Below are 27,859 nucleotides of genomic sequence, written 5' to 3'. Positions count from 1 at the left end.
TTTCAGATTACAGGATTTTTACAGGTTCTAGTAAATTTAGAGCTTCTTTCTTCGCAATTATGTGATTTTCTGAATCTTCAGACACATTATATTCATAAGGAAAATAATGTAATCCTAGAAAAAAAGCCATGTGCAAAGAATTCTGTAAGAACTTCCACTGTAAACTGGAGCTGAGTTAGTCACTGATGATTTTTCCTTATCAATTAAATTACATTTAATACTAGGGATTTTTTTTGACCTTAAGCACATGGGGGAAGGGAGAAGGCCTGAACATATATTTTGAGAAGGAACTACATCAGTGTCCCTTTCAAGTGTCACTTTCAATGAACAGATATCCATCATCATCACCAGACCAATAAAGCCATGTTGTCACAAAGCCATTGCCCGTACTGTAATCTTTCTTTTTCTCTTCAATTTTTATTGATTTAGTTTAGGAAGACAGAGTTAACGTCATAATCAACAAATGCCCGGAAAATATTCTTATGTTAAAATACACTGAATGATTTATTAAACTGATATGAGAACTTTCCAAATTTATTAGGGATTTTGTCAGGAGCTGGAAACGCAAAAGGTAGTAAAATGGGTACCCATGGAACTGCAAAAGAGTGTCCATCCACCCTCCTCCTCTTTGACTCCTCTCCACAGCCACTTCCATTTCTTTTATTTGGTTGCCACAGTAGGAACAGACAAAACAATACGCAGATTTGGGAACTATCCCATTCAAGGAAGATGTTGGTGCATTTTTGACCAGTAAATTCTTTTGACTTTTATAAATAGCCTTGAACTTATTCAAACCAGAAACTCAAAGTGAAACCTGCAGGTGTGTGAGTTATTATTATCAAAAAAGGGGAAAAGATTTACCAAAGTCCGCAGAAGAACATTGAGTTTCATACTTGGTCCTCTTCTATATCCACTAAACAGTAACTTTTCTGTCAGGTTTTTCTGTATATAGTACTAATACTAGGCACTCTTAAAATGACTATCAACTACAATAAACTGAAAAGACAAAAAAATATAGTACTTTTACAATAAATTTCCCATGTTAAGCATAAGATTTTAAGCAGATAAAAAACCAGAATTAAAATAAAAAGGGGAAATTGCAGTTGTCAAGAATAAACATGCTAAGGAGGGGCTTGTGGGAAGGCATACATGTGACACCTAACCTATTTTTTAAGTGATTGATTTTCAAACTGATGTCTTCTAGACCACTTTTTGAGGTAACACCAAGCATGCAGACAAGTGTATTCCTTGTCTTGTACTTCCACCAAATTTTACATTCTCAAATCTTCACTGTGCTCTCATTGAAACCTCTTTTTTTATTTATTTACATTTATATTTTACCCCTACATTTCTCATACTGTCTATCTAAGGGGTTGGGGCATTTTCTCTTCAGCTTGCTATTCTAACCACCAAGTCTCACTATTTGGTTTATGCATATTAAATTTTCACAGGTTTATACAGTACATAAATATCGACTCATTGTATTTTGACTCACCAACATGCTTATTCACCCCACCATTTACCAGAAGTCCCCCACACCTGCTAGACCTATTTTTTTATCTTCCCAATTTCAGATTTAGCAGCCTCTTTGCTGACAAAAGTAATTTAAATCTAAATTGAGACATGAATAATAAAACTCTTGTATTTTATTGTACTCTCTGTACTGCTAGCATCTTTGTATTTCAGCTCACCCAATGAAAAAATATGGTTTCTGCGTATTCGTTCCTACTTCTCCATACCTTTTAGTGTCTGTCTTTTATCTGTCACATGCTTTGTTGCCATTTCCAGAGACCTACTTGCATCCAATTCAGGTACCCCTGTGACGGGGCCTCCAACCATTTGCTTTCACAAAAAACAGCCCTGCTGCCCTGGATGACAATACAAAACTCCGGTGCACTTCAAACCATAAAAACTGGACACAAAAACCCGTGTATTTCTGAACTTGGCAACAGACCCACACAACACCTCTTTCCTCTCCTAATTATCGACTCCATTTATATTTATACCCTTATTTTGAAATTGAGATGCAAATTTCTACATTTTTCTGAGCTATGGGCTAGGAAGTTGGAATTAAGTTACCTCACTTCTAACACCAGAGGAATTTGGCAGATGCACAGAAAGCAAGCTAGCCCACAGAGGCGGACGGGAAACACTGCCTGGTCCAACTTGTTGCATTTGCATGAGCAACGTACACTGTTTTCCCATGGGGGCGGTCCAGTATTCAAGGGCACCAAAGAAAAACAGTGACTGAGAAATTTCTTGCTCAGACGCAAGAATGGACAAGCAGTCCTTGCACTCACTCTCAACATGCACAATCTTACATGGGTTAAGTAGAACCTCACCTATGTTATTTACTGTCATGCACTTACAGGTACAGCAGGAACTGCCTTTCCTGGCCTATAATATGACCTCTGTAATTAAAATCAGGATATGATTTATCCGTGGTTGCATACATTTTGATGTGTTAAGATACTAGACAGAATAATAAAACAACTTTATTTTTGTAAGAACGAAGAAAGTTTTCTGATTTGCACACTTACATAAGACAACAGCACTATGTCTATGAACAGTACATAGGAAATGGAATTGTTTGATAGAATCATTATCATTTGACAGGAAGCTAACAGAACAAGTAGTAAAACAATGTCAAAAAATTCACCCTGCTTCAGAAAGAAACTATTAAAAATATCATGAAACCTGACAGGGTAATCGTATGGCATAGCTCAAAAAAACCAAAACAGGCGTGGTACTATACTAAGCAGAGTTTCAACTGTTAGCATCTGACAGCTCTGAGAATTACTGAAAACCAGTCCCTTTCAACAGGAAGAGTGGCCTAAGTCACGTGGTAACAAGGCTTCTGCACTTGCAATCTGAAAACAAGCTCAAAACCCTCCTGCAATACCGAACAGGAAACACCAACGGTATTGCGCATCAGATTACCATCTCTGCAACTCAGTCTCAGTTGAGTTGATGCACTTTAATCAACCTAAGGGCTGCAAACAAAAATGGAATGAGGAACAGCATGGTATCAGTAGAACAAAGACATATAGCGGATTCATGCTACGAACAGTATTAGGAACCAGTCCACTTAGTGATCTGGAGAACAGTTACAGATCATTAAATTCAAAGCATTGTTATTATTTTTAAACTGTTACATATGCAAACAGCAAGGATACAAACACATGAAATATATTTTCAGAAGTCACACAGAAAGAGCAAAAGCACGCCTTCACCTCCTAGTCCCTGCACTACAGTGTGTGTCAGAGTACCAAGTCCACCAAAATGAACGCTAGCTGTTTGACTATCCACATAACCACTACCAGCACTGTAACTCCCTGCTAACGCTTAATGCTTGAATGCTTTCTGGAGTGGGATGAAGAAATCTTTAATGTTTTAGGGAGACCCACCAGCAGCCCAATGGTTAAATCATGCAAATCCGAGATTCACCCTTACCTATGGCAGACTATGCAAATTAGATCATTCCATATCAAAGACAGAATCCCATATCAAAGATAGGAAGAAAGATGAAAGTGACAGAGGCCCCACCACAAAGAGCAAAGCTGGAAAAAGGTAACTGACTGTCATAGGAAACAGATGTGAAAGTAGCATGATAAAAAAAATGCATCAAATCCTAGAGGAAAGTTACTGAGGCATCATTTTGTCCTGGCTTGTAACACAAAATCAATGGGATGGTAAATGAAACTGCAAGTCTGCACAACTGTTCCAGGGAAACATGCACAGTGTAACCGTGAAACTCATCGTCAAAACTGGTGAGTTAGCAAGCTGAGGAGTCGGTTTTCACTACTAGCAGTTATAGCTAGAAGTGTTAGTATTTCAGAGAGTTTCAGGCAAGGACAATGAACCTTGTGTTTCAAGACCTAAAACAAAGGCTCCCTCAGTTTTTAATCAGAGTAAAGCTTTCATGATAGACACGTTACACGATACCTTCCAACACAGGATTTCTTGTACCTCCTTCTGAAGCACATGATGCTAGCCACTGTTGGAGACCACCTGCTGGCCAAATTGACTGCAGGTCTGAAACAGATCTAACTAGGTTTCTTACAATTATTTTACAGTTAGGTGTCAAGAAAAGCTCTGACTACTCAAATGTCTCTCATACACTTAAGTGAGACACAATGGAAGTTCCTTAACCAGCTATTGAATCATGTCTAGTAAAAAGTCCCTAACAGACATTTAGGTCTATTTTTATGAAGTAGAATACAAAAGAACATCTATCTCTGCAGAACCCAGCCTAGAAGAATAATCCAATTAGTTACTAATTCTAGCAGATACTAAGAAAGGAAATTGAAGTTTTGGAGTGATAAAGTAGAAACAGCAGCTGCCCCCAAGCTTTCAAAATCACAATCAGATTTGGCAATTAGTATGTTGACTTTTCTCTTTCTTACCTACATAACATGACCCTGTAACTCTCTCCTGTTTTAATCCTAACTCATGCTTTGAAAAGGATAGATCAAAAGCAATTAGCCTGCTTCCAGCACTGCACTTACCTAACACTGGTAAGCACGGCATCTTCCAAGAAAAAGCCTGCACACATAGATATAACTCTGAAAGCAGTTTCTTACTCATATCACCTATTCTTCTGGGAAATCTGGTGTAGCAATGGCTGTAGATTTATCTGCAGCTCAAATTACATTGCATATTTATCTCACAGATGGGTCTGACATGTCACAAGTCTGCTCATGAGCAACACTAAAACACTAGGAGCTGCAGGAAGATTGATGTAACTGCAATGTATCGTTCCTAGTTTAAAAGTAAGTCACATTCGGCTTTGGATTAAAATAAAAAAGGCAGATAAATACAATCACATGAGAGAATCCTTTTCTAATGTTAACCTGGGGCACTAGAGTATCTTCAGGTGAGCATGCCACAAAAAACACTTCTAGCATTTTCCACTGATTGCTCCAGACACATTTTTACATACACTGTGGAACTGATTTTGACTCCAATTGCTGTGTTATCTTGTACCTCGTTGCTCAAACTGAGTCTAGCAAGACTAAAAGTACACCTGATAATTATAGTTCACACTCTACTAACTCCAGAATCATCCACCCTGATGTAAGCACAAACATCTTTAAATAAGAGCACCCCAAACTCACAGATCCTACTTCTGTTTCACAGAAATTGTAACTATGCCATTCTTGAAAGCTTGTTCCCTTTTTTGCTGGTTTGGAAATTCACAGTTAACTCACTTGTATTACAGGAACAAGCCTGCAGTTAGGACTGAATTTGGAAGAAGTCTTTATTAGTCAAAAAGACCCAGATTTCATAGACCTGAAAGCTACACTGCTGCACTTCAATGACGACAGCAGTTGTATTTTACCCTTGTTTTGCCAAGATGATAATGGTAATTTAAACACCACAGGAACTCCTATGCATGAGTACACAACTGGGCACAAGTACACCGCCATCTTTTGCACTGATAAATATTTGGGTACTTCATTTTCCATTGGTGAGAGAGAAAGAGTTTTAGTATGTTTGTAAAACACCATGGGACACTGAGCCTGGAACCATCCTTCAGATGTCACTGCCTCAGCATCCATCACCTCTGTGCTGCCCAGCCTTCCCCTCTCCCCCATGCACTGCCCCAAACAGTTCTTGCTGAGAGAGGTGTTTGGGAGAAGCACCTGTGGGTCCTGTTCTTAGGGTGAGGTGGGACAGCAAGATTATTGAATGGTCCCAGAGGCTCAGTTAAGAGAGGCTGAGAGGAGCAAGGGACTACCTAAAAGCTTGCCCACAGTGTGTCAGGAGGAAGTTACTCAAGGCCAGAGGAGGGGGTTAGCAAAAGGCTCTTGTGTTGAGAGAAGACAGGAAGAACATTTAAGCAGCATATGCTATGGCTACTGAAAGGAGTGCAGAGGGATATGGCATGCAGGCTGGGTGCAAGACAGCTCATTCACCAAGCTCCTCTCCAGAATCACTCCCAGGCACAGACACAAAGTCTGTATCCTGAGCTCCAGAAAATGTATCCCAAATGTACTCGAGCAGCTGGGGACTGTGAGTTAAAAGCATCTTATGCAAGGGGAAAAAGAAACCCCAGTGTAAAGCACAAACTCAGGGAGGAGAAAGCTGGGAAGAAATTTCTATGTACCAGAACTTCACTTTGTGGCATCCTGTCAGCTCCCAAATAGGACTGCTTTTATGGAGGTCGAAAGCAGTGCCACTTCTGTTCATTTTTATATAGTTATTCTCCCAGCAGACAATGTGCTTCAGTCTGGCCTGTTGGTCTAAGAACATTACAGAAATGCTGTACGGCTACAGATTCGGTCATCTTTTTCCTTTGTCACATAACTATTTACTGCAGAATGGCCCAGTTTGGGGGCTTTCTCCCCATGAGCCATACAGGCAGCACAAACCCTCTGTGTGGAATGAAATGGTAGGAGGAGATGTATTTGCAGTCCTTCATCTTCACACAGATTGGCAGAAGAAATAATTCCCTATTCTGTGCCAGATTACTGGCACACAAGAACAAGATCTCCATTCCCCCAACTTAACTTCTCCTGGGAAAGGCAGAAAGCTGGATGGAAGTGTGTCCCCTGAGTTGGATTCAGCTCATGAACCACCAGCTGATCTAGGCTCATTTGTCTTCTGTTGATAACACATCTACTTCAGCTCTACACAGGTATAAACAACTGTAGACATACAAGTTACCAGAAAATACAAATCTCAGTTCTAGGTTCCTCCCATTCCCTGCCTTGATGGGAGAGCAGAATAGTGAAGGAGTACTGTAAGTCTGAGTAGCACAAACGTCTCTTGTTTCCACATTCCTTCCCATAATCTGTAGTTTGCTGATGTTGGTGTAACGTTTTCCTTCCTGTTTCTTCCAGTTACCCAACATTGCTGTACGGAACTTACATGACAAGAGACTGTCTTGTACTTTAAAAAATTGCCAGCAAATGAGAATAGTGCAATTACTAATAATTTTTGGATCCAGCAGAATACTCAGCCTAACTCCATCCTGCAATGAAGCAGATGGGCTATAAGCATTTCATGCCCATTTGCTACTTTCGAACTATTCACAGAATTCCCTTATCCTCCGGTCACTGAGCTATGGGAAGTGTGTCTTGTGGCTCTCTACTAAATGGAGATTCTGATATTTAGCTTCACAATCCATAAGGTAGGCTGATCCCACATGAATAGATTGTCTAACAAGAAGAAAATGGTAGACAAGGAAGCCCACAGATTAGAGAGGAAGGCATACAGGGATCCACAATGGGGGAAAGTCCTTCCCCTCCCCAATGCTCTATAGAATCAAGAGATGTTAAGCGTAGAATAATGAAAATAATAGCACGAACTTAGGAAGAGAGAAAAATGAATGAGAAGTTACAGTACAAAATTTAAGTGCAGGAGCTGCTATGTTGAATAATCAATGGCTCATCATTTCCAACATTGACTCCCTCCTACAACAAGCTGTCAGAGGTAAGTGCAAGATATGCTATCAGGGTCCATGACATAACTGTCTACCCATACAAATAACTTATTCCTAGCCTTGGTCATTGGCAAAAGCTCTAAGTCACCATCTTAGCTCTTATAATCACATGTTCTTATTACTGCCAGAAATATTTAAGGGAGGGCACACACGGTATGGGAAAGGAAGACTGAAAGAGAAAAAGACACTAGCATAAAATACTCTAACAGGTAAGAGCGAAGCGAAAGGGTGAAAACAAATCTGTAAAAATTTTATTGAACCCATCTGTGTGTTTCATACACAGTTCATATATTAAAATCAAATTAAGCAAGTAATGCTTTAATATGAACTTACAGATATTTCACCAAAGTACAGTGCTCAGTACCATAATGAGCGGTATTAAATTAAATGAAGATTTTTTTCTAAACCTTTTTCTCAGCTTTACTACTGACTGAAGAGTCAGGTACAATTTCAAGGCCCATTATTAACTTTCCACTTTAAAAAGCTGTTTCTTTCAGTCTATATAGCGCACAGTGATCACGTAACAGCGATAAGCGGTGGTTTTCAGACAGAGATCTGTAAGGGAGGAGGAAGCCTGGAGTCACCACAGATGGGCTGTTACATTGCTATGGCTGTGGCTGCTTTGCCACAGCCCAGCAAGCCCTGAACTGCACAAAGGAAACAGTTATGGGAAGAAAATGCAGCAAGAGAAGAACCTTGTGACATTTCCAGTGTAATTCTTCCATTTCTGTAAGGTTTTCCATGAGAAGAAAATGCCGCTGCCTCCGTCTCTTTTTTCCTTACCAAGTGGAGGAGGGATGGAACAACTGATCTGGTCAGAGATACCAACTCCATCACGACACAACGGAGACAAAGGAGCTCAATCTAGTGACAGATATGAAAGGCTTTGCTGAACTTCATGGAAGAACATGGTCCCATGGGACAAAACTGCAGTTAGGTTTATGCTGAATCTCTTCCTAGGACTGGCACCCAAAACCACTGGCTCATTTGTGTTTGCTCTCTCAAACATTAGGTCTGCTGACTTCCCTTCAGTCACAAAGATGCGGTCATCAAAGTACAAAACTAAGTTGTAACCACAACAAGTATTTGGGAATGTTATCTGTGTTCATGTTTTCAGCATGTATTCTCACTTGCTCAGGGTTATCTCAGCAACTTAGGCCCCCCAAGCCACATGTACAGCAGATCTTCCAAATATTAGATTTCATCAAAAAGCACGGAGAACAGTAATGCAGACTTGGCTGTTATTTAAATAATTTTTTTAAAAATTTGCAATCAGAGACAAAAACCACATCAACTATCAAAAACACTTTATGGACTGACAGATCCTTCTTATTTCTGTGCTTCAGTGAAATTCCCATAGGGAGTGAGAGAATGGGGCCTTCTAGTACTGTTAGAAAGTACTAGAAAATCTTCAAAAGTACATCAAAATCTTGCTCTAAAGCGGAAGAAAAATAATCATGTGTCTGCAGTCTGGGCTACCTGAAGATACAATGAGACTACCAAAGCAGATCAGCTAAGGCCCCTGAGGAGCAAGTTTCCATTTGCTGCCTAAATAGACTTGACGCCAGCAGGTGACAATTCTGTACAGCTTGACCACTCTCTTGGTGAGCTGCCTTCTAGGCAGACACATTATTTTGCCTAAAACTGGGGACTCAGAAGGTCATTTGCAATTTTTCCCAGTAAAAGCATCCGGTGAGCGCCCCTGATTTTGGCTCCTGCCTGTTGTCTCTATGCTTGATGGGCTAGCAATGCTGCTAGAAGCAGATTTGCTCCCCATACATCCCCACTCTCCCTGATAGGTGTAGGTAAAATGACAAGATTTTCACCAAAATTTTTATTATATCAGTTGGATTGTCTCAGGACAACTGAGAACTTTCCGTTGTTAGTGGTACCAGCCATGTAGGGTCTGCCCATCAATGATAGCAGATACACAGGGAGTTTCATCCTTTAACGTTAGTGTTACATGTCACACTTTTACATCCGCTGCTATAGATTACAAGCAAATATATAGTGAAAGTAAAAATGGAAATGGACTGAGGACATGCATCCAGCGCAAAACTTCTATCAGAAATGTCTCTGTATGCATTTCTAAACAGAGTATCAAAAAAAATTTTGGTTCATACATACTGGAGCTTCTTTTTCTTCTACAATATATAATGCATGTAATCCCCAAAATACTCCTAATACTCCTAATAACTGTGGTGCTAATTTATTCGAGCCTAAACTCATGGCATGCCAGATCGATGCTCAACAAGAAGAAACAGTGCTATGTGCAGGCTAATGTAGCTTCTGGTAGCAAAAATCACACAAGCAATTAGCTAGCTCCAGATCTAAAAGGTCACTTTATTGGAAGAAAGGCTTTGAAACTAATTACAAACTTTTTAAACACTCATTATCAAACTAGATTGTGAATTCCCACATTAAAGCTGTAAGTCAGATCAAAGTCACTTGTGTTTCCTTTTCATTCACAACCCAGGAGCAATGCTATAAATTAATATTGAGGGGTGGTGAGGAACACATGTTCATGTATCCTCATGCAGATGTTCAAAAGTCTCTTACAGAAACTTAAGAACATGGCACCCTAGCTTCTTTCTTTCACAGTGCAACATACTACCTTCTACACTGCCAGCTGTACTGTTAGTATCTATGGTAGCCATGAATCAATAGGCTGGATGATAAGGAAAGCTGCCCAAAATGCCTGCTTCTCCAAGAGCAATTTTACTGTATCATGGATCACTCCTTATCAAGAAAAGACATACAGTGGAGTTTCTACGACATCTGCATCTGACCTGGTCACCCCAGGCTCTTTTTAGTCAATAAAGGGAAAGAAAGGCAAATTTGTAGAGCATGATTCATGGTGGCTGTCTAAAACTGGGCAGCTGAACCAGGTTTTAGCAGTATCTGTCTCTCTCTGTTGACTGTAAAAGTAACTCAGAACCTCAGGTGACTAACTAAATGTCTGAAGTTGGTTGAGGAGGATCATGCCAATAAAGTCCAAGAAGGCTTTGGAAGGTCCATATGGATGCAAGTCACCATTGTCAATAGAGATCTTCCAAAAGAAACAAGCTAAAGCTTCCATATTGCTGCAGGCAAATAAGAGGTCTTATTTTCACTTTCACCCCAGATCAGCACCTGAAAATGTGAAGTCATCATGACAACAGGTCAGATGGGCCTATAACAAAACAAGTCAAGACATATAGAAATTAAATGTGAAAAAAAGGTCTGTGGGGAAAAAAAACACGTGTAGTTTGCACAGGGAGCAGGAGAGGATAGGGGCCTAGGTATCTGAACGACATGCAGGAAAACCAAATTCAGCTGCATTCCTGTAAAGCCACCTCTGAAACAAACACTCTTTCAAGAAAATCCACATTCCCACATCATCTTCTCAAAGGACAGATGTTCATGAATCTGTAAACAAGACAGGTCCTCTCTTGAATAAGAAAACCTCTCCTCTCAGCTCCAGCAGTACTCCAGACCGGTAGTTTTCTCAGACATTTTTCAGCACCAAAGAGATACAATAGCTGATCCCTCCAACCACAGGTTACCCAAGTCCTACCTTTCCCTTCACCACATACTGCGGAGCAAGAGAAGGAAAGCTTTCTGCCTCTTGGCAGCAAAAGCAAAATCTTAGTCGGTTAGGTAAATTCTTTACTAGCTAAGAAATCTCAGGCCACAGTACTGAGTTAAGCTATTAAAACATCCAGAAGGCCCCTCTGTTCATAATGTTGCTGTCTTTGTGCAAATTGTTAGCCTCCCAAATGTATTAGTCTATAAAGTTCTATAAATTTTTAAAAAATCAAGTTTACAGCATGATTCACAGGTGCAGGAGTTATAGTGTGTGATCTAGTAGACGCTGCTCCAGTATAGTGAGAATCAGACCTTTGATCTGTAAAAATAAAACTTAGTTGATAACAAAATAAACAGCACTTCAAAGGCATCATAGCCTGCTTGAAGATACTGCACATCAAATAATCACAAATTCCAGCGTGAACAATTAAAACATAATTTACTCAATAATTACTTTGAGCCTTCAGTCGTATTTGACTCCAAACACCAGAAGAGTCTGTAGTACCCACAGGAGGTATTTAAAGAAGAAAGAGAAGACACAGGCAAAGATTAAAAGTACCCTTTCAGAGGCAGTACATTTTTCCAGTTATGTGTACTCCCAGACGGATCAGAATTCTCTGAGAATATAAACCAAGGATCGCTTAGCTATCTGCAATGCTCCATTGATTAAAACTCACAAAGACATTTGTAATCCATATTTCAAACCAAATTATCTCAATTTTTGCACAAAGCATGAAGTACAATTAAATGTAATCGTTTCTTTAGAAAGCCCACAGGGGAGAACAGAACTGAACAGGTTCAGCAAAAGTTAAACATTCTCTTTTAAACAAAGTTTTAACCTGAATTCATATTTTTTACAAAGTTTCTAGAAAAAAGACTTTGTAAAATTAGTGAAGACAAATGAGTAGGAGCCTACACAGGCAGGTCATCTAGTATAGCTCTCTCAAGCACTGAGGCTTACCTATTTGTCTCTAATGAAACAGATGTACTGAACTGAGTCTTGGAAACACTACATTTACACCACTGTTGTGCAGCAGCGGGTAATTAATTAACAGTGACATCAACAGAGTCATATGTGAAGTGAGGATTTTTCAGAAGCAAGTCAGAAACAGATGACAAAACATGCATGTCATATAATTCACGGAAGGGGAACTAGAACCAAAGAGGAAAAATATCTGCCAAAATCCTGAAGCCAGAAGTTTTGAGGGTATAGTCAAGCTGGAGCCATGTTAACCACAGAATCAGAATAATCTGGGGCAGTAAGGGACCTCAAAAAGTCAAGTGGTCTGTCCCAGTTTGGTGCCACCCTGCATATTTTGTTTGTAGGCTGTATTCCTGTACCCAAATTTTTAATGAAAGTCAAGGCAGGCAGGGTACGCTACACAAAAGACCCTACCGGACACATCTTCCCAGTGCGACGATGAATGGATTTAATAACTTCTGTTTTGGTGCACAAGGGATTGAAAAGCCACCCCCAGCTTCTGGAGACTGTATTTATGTTACTTCTCCATGGTATTCAGATGAGGGCATCATGCAGGATGGGCCTTCTCAAACTCATGAGACATGTCTATTTCTTCCCTAAACCACATGGACAAAGACGTGGAAGTCTCTGTACTGGTTTTTTTGCCATAACCACACCACATTCTTACGTGCTTAGTTAAAGACTGATAGATTAACACATTCACATGGTGTGTTTTTTGGCCGCTGGTGCCAGGCAGCTTGGTCTGCACTTTCTCCCGCCTGCCTTCACTTCCCCAACGCAGCCACCTAAAACAGGGCACTGGGCGTCCCCGGGACCTCACCTGCCTCACGAGGCTGCAGGGAAGCTTTTGCAACCCTGCCTTGCAAATGATCAACCTCCTTCTCGCCCCCTCAGGGTCTGAGCACAGTGACGGTCTGACTCAGGTTAACCCTACCGAAAAGAACAACTAACACAGAGACCCAGCACCGCAGCACTACATCCCGTTATCCCATCTACGCCCACCGAGGCCACGTCTGCCGTCGGAAGGCTCCCTGCCCCGAGGAGGGAGGCCCGAGTGTGAGAGGTGGCTCTCGCCACAGGCCGCCGGGGCGGCACGGCGGGGCTGGCAGGCTCCCCTCAGCGGGCACCCCCGCTGCCAATCCCAGGCTGCCGCCCTCCACAAGCTGTGCCTGCAGCGGGGCTTGCCGTAGCTCCCCACCCCGAGCACCGCTACTTGCCGGCACGATTTCTCACCACAGCCAGTAGGACACCCCGCGCCCCCCGCCACGCCACAGCCCGACGCCTCACGCTTCCCGCGGCGGCCGCACCTCCGCCCTCCCGCCCCGTCGGGGTCCGGGCTGGCGCTGAGAGCCCTTGGGGTCCGGCTAACCCCTCCCTGCCCGGCTTACCTTGGCGGGCGGGCGGGCGGCGAGGGCCGCCGGCTCCCGGAGGCGCTGCGAGCAGGAGGCGCGGGGCGGCGGGGCGGTTCGGCGGCAGCCCTGCACGGCGGGAGCTCGCCCGCTGGCTCGCCCGCCCTCTGCCTGTGGGGAAGTAGGGCCGCCCCGCGGGCTGTCGGGCACCTCAGGCAGCCACCTCCGCGGGAGCCGCCCCGGTGCGGGCAGCGCCGCCCTCCGCCTTGTACCCGGGGTCAGGCCCGGGCAGGCGAGGCGCTCATGCGAATCGCGGTGGCCTCTCCGCGGGGGCAGGAGGAGCCGGGCGGCTCCCTGCTACCCCTGCCGCTCGCGGGGACGCGCTGCTCCGGGCCGACCCGAGGGCTGTGGAGAGCCGGGGCGGCCGCGTCCCCGCCGCGCTGCGGGGAGGCCTCCTCCTCCCCGGGGCCTTCGGGGCACCCGGGCTGCCCGCAGATCGGGGCCTGAGGCTCGCCCTACCAAGGCTTGAGGGGCTGGCGGGGCAGGTGAGGAAGCGGAACCCCCCGCCGGGGGAGCCCCGGGCCCTCCAGGGCAGCCCAGCAGTGCTCCTCCGCTCGTCTCCCGCCGCCTCGCCGGGGTCGCCCCTGCGGGGCCGGGCGGCTTTCGGCTGGGCCGCACTCACAGGTCCTCCCTGCTTCTCACACAGAAACGTGTTTTTTCACCCACTCCGTTTAGTGACTCTTACTTTGCATCTAAATAATGCTACCAAAAGGCAGCACGTTGCTTTTAGGGCATTTTTATGTCATTCGGTAGCATTGCGAAGCGCTGCATTGAAGCGTACTTAGATTTCATTTGCTGAGTAGGACTAATTTTATAACACGTTAAATTACATAAAAAGAAAGAAAAAAAATATTTTCAGGGTTTTCCACCTGAAGATAAAAAGGCAAACATCAGAAAATCCAGTGTGGCCATGGCAAGGTTAAGGTCAAGATAAAAAGATCAGTGCTGCAGGTGGCATGCAAGTAGACCCCTCTCTTGATTTAAAATCCTGTTTTCATTATCCATAACTTTGCCAAACCAATGCTTTTAGTTACATTTTTCTTCGATACCTGAGGCACTGACAATGTAGTGAGTGAAGGTGAAGATGTTGCTATCTCCTACTTCTGTTACTTTAGTTTAGGAAAATCATCAGGTAGTTCAGCTTAATCTTACATTTACAAGCAATTTATACAAAAACACCAGGTTTTTCTCCAAAGCAGCCAAGAAATCCCATGTTCCATTCCTGCAACACTGCTGGAGTTAAAATAATTATAGCAGAAGGGTGGTAGCATTTTAAATTACCACCATGTTTTGCACAGCAAATGTGTTTCAATGCTTTAAGGGGTAATTGCTTTGAAAAATTTCAGCTGAGACAGCTCAGCCGTATTTAAGAATGCTTTCAGGGAATAGTACGTTGTTCTACTCATGTTATTTTAAAAAAACCAAGTTATTTCACTGAGAAGCTGGCTAAAATTTACCAGAGACTTTGCTGAGGTCAGAACTGTGCCTTTGGCCAGGCATGTGAAAATACATCTAAATTCAGCAAACTTCTTAGCGATTGAAAAATCGTGCACATAGATAATAAACAGTTATTAGTTCGGCAGCTTGGGAATCTGAAATTCCATGGACACTGCATATTCTCCTTGCCAACTTTCTTTGCAGTTGCTCCTTTTGGCTTTTGGGATCATTATGGTGCCAAGGAAAGAGGTAATTTCAAAAGATTGATTGGCAATTTTTTTTTAAATCATTCTAAAGTCTATTTTCAGATCAGTACTTTTGTGCTGGTTTTGTCTGGGATAGAGTTCATTTTCTTCACTGTAGCATAGTATGTGTGGTTTTGATTTGGAATGATAATAGTATTGATGACACATTGCTGGTTTAGTTGTTAAGTAGTGGCTGTGTGTTGCTAAGTAGTGCTTACACTAGTCAAGGACTTTTCCAGCTTCCCATGCTCTGCAGGGTGCACAAGAAGCTGGGAGGGGAGGGGGCACAGCCAAGGCAGATAACCCCAACTGACCAAAGGGATATTCCACATCATATGACATCATGCTCTGTGGATAAAGCTGGGGAAAGAAGAAGCGGGGGCGGGTTTGGAGTGATGATGCTTGGCTTCCCCAGTAACTGTTATATGCAATGGAGCCCTGCTGTCCCGGGGATGGCTGAACACCTGCTGCCGATGGGCAGTAGTGAATGAATTCCTTGGTTTGTTTTGCTCATGTGCGCAGCTTTTGCTTTTCCTTTTCATTATATTATTATTATTATTACTGTTTTGCTTTTCTTATTAAACTGTCTTTATCTCAACCCACGCGTTTTCTCACTTTTACCCTTCTGGTTCTCTGCCTCATCCCACCGTAGGGGCATAAGCAAGCGAGCGGCTGGGTGGTGCTTAGTTGCTGACTGGGGCTAAACCACGACAACTTTACAGTGAACGCTTTGCATGTATTAAAAGGATAATAATTTGATGATGCATTTTGTTCTCAAAAAAGTGTTATTTCACTTCTGTATGTGACCTATGGGGAACATGGCCACACCCTGATTATACTAGTGGTTTCACACTTATTTTGCTGTTTTGAAATACATGGCCAAGAGATTAGTTACAGTAATGTAGAAAGTATCCATTCTGCTTGTACAAAGGAGCCTTTGCTTTCTCTGTAGCTAGATTTGTTCCTGTCCTCTCCGAGTATCCTGAAACAAGGCTGAGAATGTTGAACAGCTGTATTTTCCTGCTCTCCTTGTACCTGGCTGTAACAGATAGGCATCTTTCTCTCTAAGAGGAATAGTGGAGATGAGAATGGCACATCTCTAGAAAGCAAAGAGAAAATCATATAAATCCCAGAAAACCTTGGATGTTATCTGAGTAGTTTTTGGGCTGCATTCAGGAGCATGAGCATTGTGCTCCAGTGGGATGGGTGGAGGCCATTGTGTATTCATAAGGAAGAAATGTGGTGAGGGAAACGCTGTGGCAGATACAGACTTGATTAATAGTGTGTGTCCTAATGTTAGAGAGGCAAAGTTTGTGGCAAGATTAGGTGGAACTATGTAATGCTTCCTAATTTGTTTCCTCCTCTCTCAGCTAAAATGAATGTGCGGCAGAATCATTCCCCTGAATTCCAGCCCTCCATTCTGCTCTTCTCCAAAAGCTTTTCCTTTTCTAATGGAAAGAAGAGGCACGCGCCCCACCCACGTTACAGTTGTGTGTTTCACAGTGGTTGCATGACTCAAGATCTAACACATGCAATTACAAACTGTTCTTTTCCTTTTCTTATCATGGGAGAGTAGATCACTGGGTAGATATGCTGTCATTATACACCCTCAGCTGGGGAGGGGCAGGGAGCTTTATTAACCTCCACAACCCTTGGGGATTGCATTTCATTGTAATGTAAGTTTCTATAAAGCAGCAGATAATTCAGAGTTAGAGCAGAACATCTGTTTTCAAAAGGGAGCAAGCAGATATGTTTCTAGTGTCAGGAAACCAGTGCTTAGTTGGCAAAAAAAGTAATGTTTTACCATATATGCACTCCCTTAAGTTTAACTGATATCACTTTAGACACTGATAATGACATGACTTTAGAGACTGACCTTCATTTTCATTTCCAGAAACCTTAAAGAGGTTGCAATTAGTGTGAAGTGAATCACAGCACTACATCGGACTGTGATGTCAGGGCATTCTGGAAATATTTGTATCTCTGCACCTTCCTAGATGATAAGGCCAAGAGCAGAAAGTATAGGGATAAACAAACAACAACCATATGTCTTATATTCTTCCAGTAAGAATTAGTTCTATTTAAGGTTGGGGGTTTTTTTAATATTCTTTTGTGATTGTGCAATACCATAGAAGACCTATAAACTATAAAACTTCCTATGAGAAAGATGGAAAGCTCTCATTTGAGAGTTTATATGGAAGAAATTACCAAAAGTAGCTTTTGAAAAATCACAGAAAGCCAAATTTAAGTGCATTGAATACAGAAGCTATTTAACAAGCACATCACATATAATTCTTTAGAACAAACAAAGAAACAAAAACTAAATGTGCTAAAGAGCAGGTGGGTGGCCAGATCAGAGCTTTCTGCTCTTCTGTCCTTCCATCCTTTTGATGGCAACTTTCAGCAACTCAGAACTGAGAATAAAATTCTTTCTCCATAACCATTTGTAGGAACGCCTATTTGCATTGGTTCTTACAGTGGAAAACCAAAACCAAAACAAAGCTTCAACCTGGATGAAAAGCTGAAGAAGAAGTTTGGAGTCTCTCTGAAAATGGCAGCAGTGAAGCTAGCAAATTCACACTTTTAAGTGCAGGAAATTAGGAAAGAAGTACTTCTGAAAAGTTTATGATCAAAGCTTACTTACTAGAGTTCTGCCTACTAGGATGATTTGAAGATGGATTTCCACTTTTTTTTCCTCTGTGTATGGTAAGGCCTCAGGTTAGTCAATGGATTCCGTTTCTACGTACAGAATATGTTCAGGCAACAATTTACATGCCCAGGCTTTACACTGTTAAAATTTCAAAGGCCTTGATTCAAAAGCCAGAGGGACCCTTTTTCCCTGGGTTCAGTGAGTTTTAGGTCGGAGCCTAAGTTTTCCAGCTCTCACATATAAATACCACTCTGTGTACATCCATATTTCTTGTGACTGTTCATACGTAGCGGATATATATATCCCTTTCTGTTCCTCGAAAACATCTGTTCAAGTCAGCCCACTTCTTCACTGTGAGAGCTGAGCATCTAACACAAATGGCAGCTGAGGTAGGAAAAGCCTGACTACCACCATGTCTTGTTTATTAGCTCTATTAATCTTATGATAAAATGAAATTGTCTGCGCCCCTAAAAGGAAACCTGTAAATGTTGTGAAATGGAGTATTGAAATCTCATCTAATTTATTTAGAATGGTACTTGTTATTAACTAGAAAATTGCAACCTGAGGGTCTTCATTTGAAAATGTCAGCATTTATTATTAACATTATTTCTTTAGCTTTACAAGATAAACTTTCAGCTATTGCTCAGAGCAATATGTACAAAAGTTACCTTAATGAGAAGCATCACTTTAAACTGGACATTTGATTTTATTAATGCCGTGTGTTATATTTCACATGTATGACAAACTAAGCATAATATGACCAAGGTTTGAAGCTTCTTACTGACATGAATATAAAACGTATTTGAAGATGAAAGAAGATGGAATTACCTGTCTTCATTAATAGAAATAAATTAATGATGTGTTTTACTCATTTCAAGCTGTTCAACCCTTTCTTTACTCACTTCTTTCCTCTGTGATTTATTTCCCTATGCACTTTTTTTCCTGATTGTTAAAATGTTGTAAGCATGATTTACACAGAATGTTCATTTGAAGTTTCTTCCTCCCAAGGTCAACCTGTGTTAATTCATGTGGGAGCCAGCTCTGAAGTTGGTCCTCTGATCACACCAGTCTTAAACTTTCTCCTTTACTTGCTCCCTGTTTACTGTTTGGTTACATTCACATGAATATTAAAATTTACCCCGTTGCCTGGAGGCCCATGGAAAGCCTTTGAAACACTCAACGGTCTTATTTTGACTACGTAATGGTAGTTGAAAACAACTTCATAATTTTATGTCGAGATTTTTTTTCTGTTATTCAGAGTTCAAAATAAATGTGAGTCACCCACACACATGCTCCCCATCTCCCATGACTTTCACAATGTTTTACAGAAAGCTTTATGGAAATACTTATCAGTAATTTTTGCTTGTCAGAAAATATCCCCCAAATCTGAGTACGTATTTACTCACCTTTCCATCTCAGTGGGTTGCTTTCAAGTCCAAATGCTCTTACATCTTTTTGCAACTGCATTTGATTTTCTGTAGCTGCATGTCAATATTAGGCTGCGAAGTTGTCTGCTGTTTATAGTTAGTATGTCTGTCAGGGCACATGTATAGTGTGTAGCATTTGGCCAGTCGTAATGTGTGTATAAAGTAAGGGGTAGTATGAGGAAAGTAGCATTATAAACTAGCTGTGTTTTCTTTTCTCATGTGAAGAAGTCAGAAGGAGTGGTTTTGCACAATCACTTTTTTCCCATCAGTGTAAGCACAGTCTGCCAGGAACTAATGGAAACCTTCAGAAATAATCTTTAGACCTATATTTTTGTACACCAAAAGATCCTGATAGTTCCTGTAGAATAGGTTGTAGGTGTGTGGCCCTTACTGCTTGTAAGGGACCAAACTAGGAAGCAGAATTTGCCTCAAGTCCTTAAACTAAATACAGAAGCAGATGGGGAAAACGGAAAGAATTTAATCTTCTTGCCCCACCTCGAAGGGAGGTGCATATGAAACTCATGCATATGAAATTAACAGATGGAATCTGGGTACACAGCCAGTCCTTTCTGGTAGGTCCCAGCGAGCCAGACCAAGTGATGTCATAGCAATGCAAGTTAAGTCTACAGAAAAGGTACATGTAACACAAAAATTCGAGGCTAAGAGCTGTGTCATACCACCACCGCTTTGTCCTGTCTTGGCCGCCTCAGAACATTATGTTAGATTTGTGTAAGATACAGGACAATTGTTTAGCAAATAAGTATTCATCAGTTTCTACCCTACCACTGTCTTGTAGGGTGAATGCTAAACAAAAAGCTACTTGCTAGATCTTAACACGCTGCAGCAGTGGTCTCAGCTTATGCTTGATGGTTTTCACTGTTGCTGATAAATAAGTATAAGATTGCCGGGAAACTTTTTTATTTCACTTGAGCCCGTAAAAATTTGCCTTCATGAAATTGTAGATGAGCTGAAAGGTAGTACATATCCTGCTCAGGTAGTGTACAGCTGAGCTCTGAATACTACTATAAAGAGTTTGGAGACCTTGACCTTTCTATCCTCTCTTCTTCTACAGCTCTCCATGGCATATAGGTGGTGCTGTCAGCAAAGCAAGTGTCAACATGAGACTCTCCTTCCACTGTGCAAAGAAATGGCATCACCCCACCTGTGGCCAGTTGCATCACTTTTGCTCAAGACTAGCATCTCACATGATTCACAAGAGCATAAGACAATGAGTGATTTACTGAGATTAAGCTAACAGTGTTTTCCAGACGATGTTGGCAATATAGTTTTCCATAAAAACCAAGTTGAATATGATCTCTCTTTGAATTTAATAGAATTAATATTATGTAAAAGAGGAACTTGACAATAGCAGTGTGCTTTCTTTGGTAGTTTTTTTTTTTTATTTTAGTGGGGGATGTGAATTCTCACTTCTTCCATTTAATAACTGAAGTTTCTACACTGCCCAGTTGCAATGTGCTGTTTGTATTATTTTTAAAATATGGTTATAAATAATAAATACTGTAATATTTTCCTCATATGGTAGTTTGAGTGTCCAACTGTCAAACATTTGTATTCCTGACTAGTGGCACAACCATCGACTGAGCACAAAAGTGCTTTCTGTGAGAACAAGGTAAAGCAAGGTTTGACCCAGCAACAGTAGTTAAAATCATTATACAGCTTAACTATTCCAGACAGAATCATATGCTTTACTGGTCTTTCATATTCGTGGGGATGAGGGTTCCTACGTACTACCTATGTCAGTGGCAATTATAAGAGTTTCTTGCAGGACATATTAAGGCAGGATGTGGCTTTGGGTTTTGAGTAAAATTTTTGCTGAAAGTATTTCAAATAATGTGGCTTACCTTTGAGAAAACTGTTCCTTCTGCTCTAAAAATACGATAAGCATGAAAGACCTTTTGGCTGACAATGTTTCTCTGAAAGTAAGCAGATTATTTTCTCAAATAGACTTAACAAAGACCTTAACCAAATTTGTCCAGGATTTTATAGAAAAGGGGTAGGTTCTGGTTTATGGCTGTATTTCAGCAAAGAATTTAAGGAAGTGCTTGTCCCATACCCATGTTCAGTCCACTGTGTTTAGTGTTTTCATGCTTTCTTATTCATATTTAAGTTTCTGTTTCTGCTCCATTTTTGCTATTCTCTTCTCTCAGATTATGCCTGAATATAGTTCAAATTGTGTACTCTTCACATTTTCACTCTTTGGTATTATTTTTGCTCATTTTCAAATGAAACCCAAATGCAGTAGCATTTGGATTATCCCCAGCTAACAGAGAGCTTGCTAAGTACTGGTAGCAGTAGTAGAGTAGCAAGTGTGTGTACTACACTGTCCCTGGATATCAAAAAAACTTCTGAAGACGCTTTTTAGAAGTTTCAGATGTGAAGAATAGAATGTGAAGGCTTTTGTAGATTTTAGTAAATGGGCAAGGGAGAGATGAGAGCTGATGAGTCTATAGTGAAAGAGAGGTGTGGACTGTGGAGAGTCCATAGAGGGATTTGAAAGTGAAGATCAGCAGCTTGTGGTTGGTATAGGTGGGAAACCAGTGCCAGCTAAGGAATGCATAGACTTAGTGATACAACAAAAGCTTTAGGCCTAGAAAATAATCTTCAGAGCAGGGAAGACTAAACAAAAAGGGGAAGAACACACCTGGAGACCAATGGTAAAGATATGAAATGAGAGCCTTGCTTCAAGCTTTGACATATGGAAAGAGGGCACTTATTTTGGTGCTGCAAAGAAATAATCAGCAATCTCTAGAAGCAGCTGATCTGGGAGGATCTGAACATATGTCTGAGTCAAAGATGATGCCCAGTTTACAGCATGGATGGAAAACATGTTGAAGCAAATATTTCCTTAAATATCTTCATTGGCTCAACTGGAGTCTGAGTTGACAGCTGGATAAAAAGAAAAGTTGAAAGGCATATATTGCAAGTGAACCTGGAACATATAATGTGCATTCCATGTAAATTCAGCAACTGGCATGCACTGATTTTTGAAACAGTCAGTGTTGTCACATAATGGTATGCACTTGTGAAGGCTGTGAAAAGCAAACTCTACACTTTGCTCTGGTAGTGGAGTGTTGTAACCATAATAGGACTTTCAGAGGCCAACACAGCATCTTTAATAATTTTTTTTTCTGTATTCTGTTTTCCTTTCCTATGCAGAAATAATTCCTTGCCTTATGATACAGACACACAAAAGGAATGTCTTATTTATGTGAATGGACTCCAGAGAAGAGCCTTAAATATTTACAACTTTGTGAATATGTTCCTGTCTCATAAAGGTAGTCTTGCTTGAAAACACTATGTACCTATTTTCCTCTATAAGGGTCATGTGAAATGAAAAGTCTAATCCTCTTCAACTAAAAATGAAAATTTCCATAGGTTTAATTTCTCTTATGGGCTTCTTTTCCTCTAGCAACTCTGGATCTTATATTCTCCAATGTATCTGCCTCAAACATTTCTAGAGAGTAAGGAAGCCTGCTCTTTCCCTTAAAGTGCAGGAGATAGGTAATGAAGCAATGGAGACTGAGGTGAAGGAGTTAAACAAGATTTTGGAAGGCCTGAGTTGGTTTTCCAAGTCTGCCGTTGGACATTTGTAACCAGGTTGCTAAAGGCATTTAAAGCCACCTAAAAATGTCAAAAGAGCTATACAAAAACAGGCTGGAAGGGGTCCAGAGAAGGGCCACCAAGATGATCAGAGGACTGGGACGCCTGCCATACGAGGATAGGCTGGGAGAACTGGGTTTGTTCAGCCTTGAGAAAAGGAGGCTTAGAGGGGATCTCATCACCGTGTACCAGTACTTAAGGGGTAGCTACAAAAAAGATGGAGACTCCCTTTTTACATGGAGTCACATGGAGAGAATAAGGGGGAATGGACACAAGTTGCTTTTGGGGAGATTCCAATTGGACATGAGAGGGAAGTTTTTCACAGTGAGGAGAGTCAACTACTGGAATAATCTCCCCAGGGAAGTGGTTGACTCAGGCACGTTGGACACACTTAAGATTCGGCTGGACAGGGTGCTGGGCCATCTTGTCTAGACTGTGCTCTTCCCAGAAAGGTTGGACGAGATGATTCCTGAGGTCCCTTCCAACCTGTGATTCTGTGTGTGCGCGCGTGTGTGAAATGTTGCCTCGGACTGTAAAAAATATTTGGGTCCCATTAGCTATGTGACTGTGCCCAAATACCTGGAAATCTGCACCTTAGCTGTCTATGAATCAAATCCTTATGGGTGAAGAATGGGGAGGGAGCACGTCTTTAGGTCTCAGATGTGTTCTGAACATACCTGCATTGGACTGTGACCTTCTAAGACTCTGGCCAGGTAAGTACCTCAGAAAGCTGGATAACCACAGCACAGAAACTAACACAGCTCCTGAAAATACTGAGCAAACACAGGATGTATGTGGAAATAGTGTAGTATATGAGAAGAAAGACACAGATATTTAGCCTGCTCAACAGCCTTTTTCTTTATAGAAACAAAATTTTTGCCAGGTTAATATTATTTCTAGAAACAGAGGCCAAACCAAACACTCTTCTTGGACTATCTAATGAAAACGTATCTTGAGTAGAATAAACTCAGCTGGGTCTTGATCAATCAGTGTTTGAAACGTTTCCAGTTTGAATGTTAATGTGGTTTTTTGCCAAAATCTTAGGCTTTAAATTTACTTTAGAACTACATTGTTGAGGAAAAGTCTTTGTAATTGATCCTAGCCTATATTTAGGATTACCAAAATAAGGTCTTGGGTCTTGATGGTGGGCAAATAGCCATACTGAAAAAAGATCCATAAACATCTCACAGCTTGGATCAAAGATCAATGTAAACTGTTTACAAAGGGTATTTGAGAGACCACCAGACACTGGAGCATTATTGAGAACTTTGTGAGTTATTGTGCAGAATTCTGCACTAGGAACCAAGGAAGCTAATTTGCTTTTCTCTTATAAAGCAAGAGTGTAGTTCCCCCTTAAGGAGAAAACTGAATCCTTCTTATTGATAGAAAGGCACTAAGGTAAGCTAACATGCAATGTTTGTTGCAAGAGGTTTCATAACAGGTTGGAAAACACACAGAGCACCTGATTCACGTCTGTAGTAAAGCTCCTTCACATGGGGTAAATGAGGATCAAGTTTACAGTATTTAGTAGATTAAACAGTCTTAATTTAGTTATCTTTCAAAGAATAACCCCCCTTTTAAAATAATTCTAAGCTTGCACACAAGATGCACAGGTCTAACGTGTCAGCCACTACAATACTGCCTGTCTTTGCAGAAGCCATTCGTGGCAACACCCTCTCCCTCGGAATGTCTGAAAAACTTTTTCCTGTATATGAAAAACCTCAGTTGGTCTTGGATGAACAAGGATAAAGATGCATTCCCACCTTTCTTGTAACTCTGCAGCCTGGCTTTTTTAAAATTACGCTGCGATAAGTTGCGTGCATAAAAATTATCTGGGACCTATCTGTTTTCTTTTTGTTCTCTTTGGCAGCCTCGAGACCAAAGGGTGATATTTTTCAGCATTATACATAGACAACACTCAAGATTTTGTCATTTTGAATTCCAGGTTCAAGCCCCCCTTTTTAACAGTGATTTTACACTTTTCTAAAACAAAGTCGAAACCTTATCAGATTCATACCTGATGTGTCTCTAGTCTGGAGTGCTCACTGGAAGATTTCACAGCTAACACTTTTCCTTGGTTAAATTTCATTTCTTCATTGTTGGCCAGTGCCAACAGTGTCATAGTTTCTGGCTGTTAGACATAAATTGATAAAACGGAACGTTGCCAAAAGCTTTTCAAAATGTTAAGTATATAATATCAAACACAGTTGCTTTTTTTTTAAGTTTCAAGAAGATTAATCTTAATAGAATCCAGCAAGGAAAGTAAAATATAAACAGGACCATCTTGTCTTATTTCCATATTGACAAGTCCTGGTTCAGAAGTTTTGGAAGTGAATGTTAGATCTCTTAGTCTGTTCCTTTTTATAGTACAAGTCAAAAGCCTCTACACATACACTCTGTACTAAGCCAAGTATTTTTTATTTTGGAAAAACATTGTTTTGTGATTTGAAGACTTTAAAAGATAAAGAATCCAGTCTTGCACACAGCTAGCTCCAGATTTTCTAGGGTTTGGGGTTTTTTTTCTGCTTTGGTTTTCTGCATGAAATCCTGACATCATTTATAGCTCTGGATGAGCTATATATACCGTTGACTTTAGTAGATCCAGGCCCTTTTCCTCATTTTTCACTCTATTAGCTTTTAAAAATGTTTTCTTTAACCCCCATCTCTTTTCCCCCAGGGCTCTTTGATGTTCCAAGAGTTGTTTGTACATTTTAGTCCAACCTATACCGTACTTACGTGTGTTTACTTTTGCAGGGGCCATGGAGTTTTGATAGGTGGTAACCTGCTAGTGATTTATTTTATACCAAATATTTAACACATAAGCATATACAATACCAAAGCTTTTATTAAGGCTGCGAAATAGAACTTTCATGACTGAGAAATGCCAGAATTAAGACTGCTGTTGTAAATGAATTTCTGTCACATTCTTTGCATACAGTATATAGCTTTTTATATGACTTCTCTCCTTTTTTCCACAGACCACTGCCAGAGGCAAACACCTAACAGAGTATGTATCAGTCCAAACAGTTGAAAATTGGAAAAAGTGTAAAAAATTCAAACCAGATTTTATAATAGGAAAATCTAGTAAGTGATAGTTTCTGCTGCTCCTGTAATGAAAAAGAGAGACAACAGGTTGTCCTCTAGCCATTGGAAACAACACACAGAAGGAAATACAGCAGTTAATATGGAACAGTTGGGTATCTCTTGCACTAGACGCCATTTATTTAAAAGCATTATTTATGTCCAGCAGGGGACCCTGCTCCACAGTAGCCCAAGTGTACATTAGGGTGATGTACCTCAAGCACACCTTCTTGTCTTAGTAGAACACCTTCTGTATGAAGGCTTGTCAAAACAATAAGGTCTTCCAAAATTTAGAGTTGCTCGAGAGAAATCTTTTCGCATCACTTGCATGCTGTTTCCACTACCATGATATAGGGAGCCTGCAGAGCAAGACAGGCTCCATGTTAAGGTGGTTTGGTCAGGAGGATTTCTGGGCAGCCTGGTAATCTGTATTTGACTATAATCCTGCAAAGTAAAATGCAAAAATCTCTGTCCAAGAGATTCTCTCTATCCAAGTATGAGTATATTGACAAGGATTCTGTGCTGTGCTACTAGTGCTCACATGTGGCATTACTGAAGGAGTGCAATCGGCAATTAGGAGAACAGAAGGTGACCCAAAGATTGTTACTTCAGGAGGCTGAGACTTGTAGTACCAAACTAATTCTGATCAGCTAGTGTAGCCAAGACCCAGATGTTTTTATCATTGCGTCATCCAGCTATGAATGCATCTCTGGAAACACCATTCTGCTGGAATGTTTTCTGTCAAAAGTTGCTGGTTCATTGAGAGTGAAACATTTCATGAAAGCTTATCTCAGCGAGCCTTATAATGGAATACAGATAACTTCTGATTGTTGTCTGCTAGGTAGGTCAGTTGCCAGTTTTCCATTCAGTCAGATCTACTCCTGTATGGTGGCGTCTTCCTTGTCTCGGGGATCCAGGGAATACAAGGAACTCCTGGGATTCAGGGCTCCACTACTCTACAAGAAATTATTGCTTTTTGGAAATGCCGTGGATCTTTGCTTCCCAAATAAAGTTGTTACTGGAATGTCTATTTCCTAGGAAATGGTTAACAATTTTCATTCTAAATTGAGACAAATTAAGATTTCAAAGTGGTGAGATTTCTCAGAAAATGTAAATTCTGAGCTGTGACCAATTCTAACTACAAGCAACTTCAATCTCCAGGTGTAAAATCCTAGAACAGGTCACGTCTGAGAGTCTGAAGGCTTATCCACAGGGCAGATACAGCTCACTTGGAGGAAGCAGTTGCAACACAGAGCACGTCTGCAGAGCTGCGTGCAGCCCTGTGAGCCAGTGGGAGCAAATTAGCACACCAATATGATGCAGCACACTGTTGTGCAGAGAAAATACACTGCGTGGTGGAAACAGTGAAATGGTATCAGTAACCTTTCAAGCTGTGGTGTGCGCATTCTCCTGCTCAGCTATAGTCCAGTTAAGAACTACATTGTGAAAAGGATCTACTTTTCTCTCAGCAGCTGGAGAAAAACATTTGTATTTCCTGCCTGTACTATTTTAACTATAGAAGTATAACTACAAAGACTAAACTTGTACTATCAGCCTAATTTGATGTGCTTTTTTATCAGCTTACACAAAAAATTATTTTAGGTGATTCCTTAAAATCGTTTGGATAATCAGGTCATTCCCAAACTTACTTAGAAAAGGGGATTCCTCTGCTGTTTGTAGCTACGCTGCAGAATTGTGATTGCTTGTGTGCAGGTGGGAGTTGGCAGTATGGGTAATTTGAGATATATGGCACGGATGTTCTCATACAGAATAACTCCTTCTTTCCAACTCTCAGTACCCATATGCCAAGGTAACTAAACTTCTTCCTGTGTGCAACTTAACGGCAGTAAAGTATATCCTTTGAACTATGTTATTTGCCTTTTTTATTATTTGCATGAAAACCTAGCATGAAAACCTGTGGGGCTATTGCTTTGTTATTGTCATTATTCAGTGGGGTTCCTGCATCTTCTCTGTTTGGACAGTTGTGAGTTTA

At 41.0% G+C, this 27,859-nt stretch overlaps 1 protein-coding gene across 2 annotated transcripts in view; it reads right to left on the bottom strand.

Annotated features, from left to right (window-relative positions):
• APBB1IP (amyloid beta precursor protein binding family B member 1 interacting protein) overlaps positions 1-13,880 on the bottom strand; it is a 70,988-nt gene extending 57,108 nt beyond the window's left edge. The window contains exon 1 of one of the 2 annotated variants that reach the window (XM_064444856.1): positions 13,385-13,880. The gene's annotated coding sequence lies outside the window, so the exon portion shown is untranslated. The remainder of the gene's footprint in view (positions 1-13,384) is intronic. The other variant, XM_064444855.1, reaches the window with a different exon arrangement.
• Between the last annotated feature and the right edge of the window lie 13,979 nt (positions 13,881-27,859).

Source organism: Phalacrocorax carbo, chromosome 2 (genome assembly GCF_963921805.1).
Source record: "Phalacrocorax carbo chromosome 2, bPhaCar2.1, whole genome shotgun sequence".
Taxonomy (NCBI): Eukaryota; Metazoa; Chordata; class Aves; order Suliformes; family Phalacrocoracidae; genus Phalacrocorax; species Phalacrocorax carbo.
Note: the sequence above shows the minus strand (reverse complement) of the source record. Positions and strands in the feature narration are given on the sequence as shown.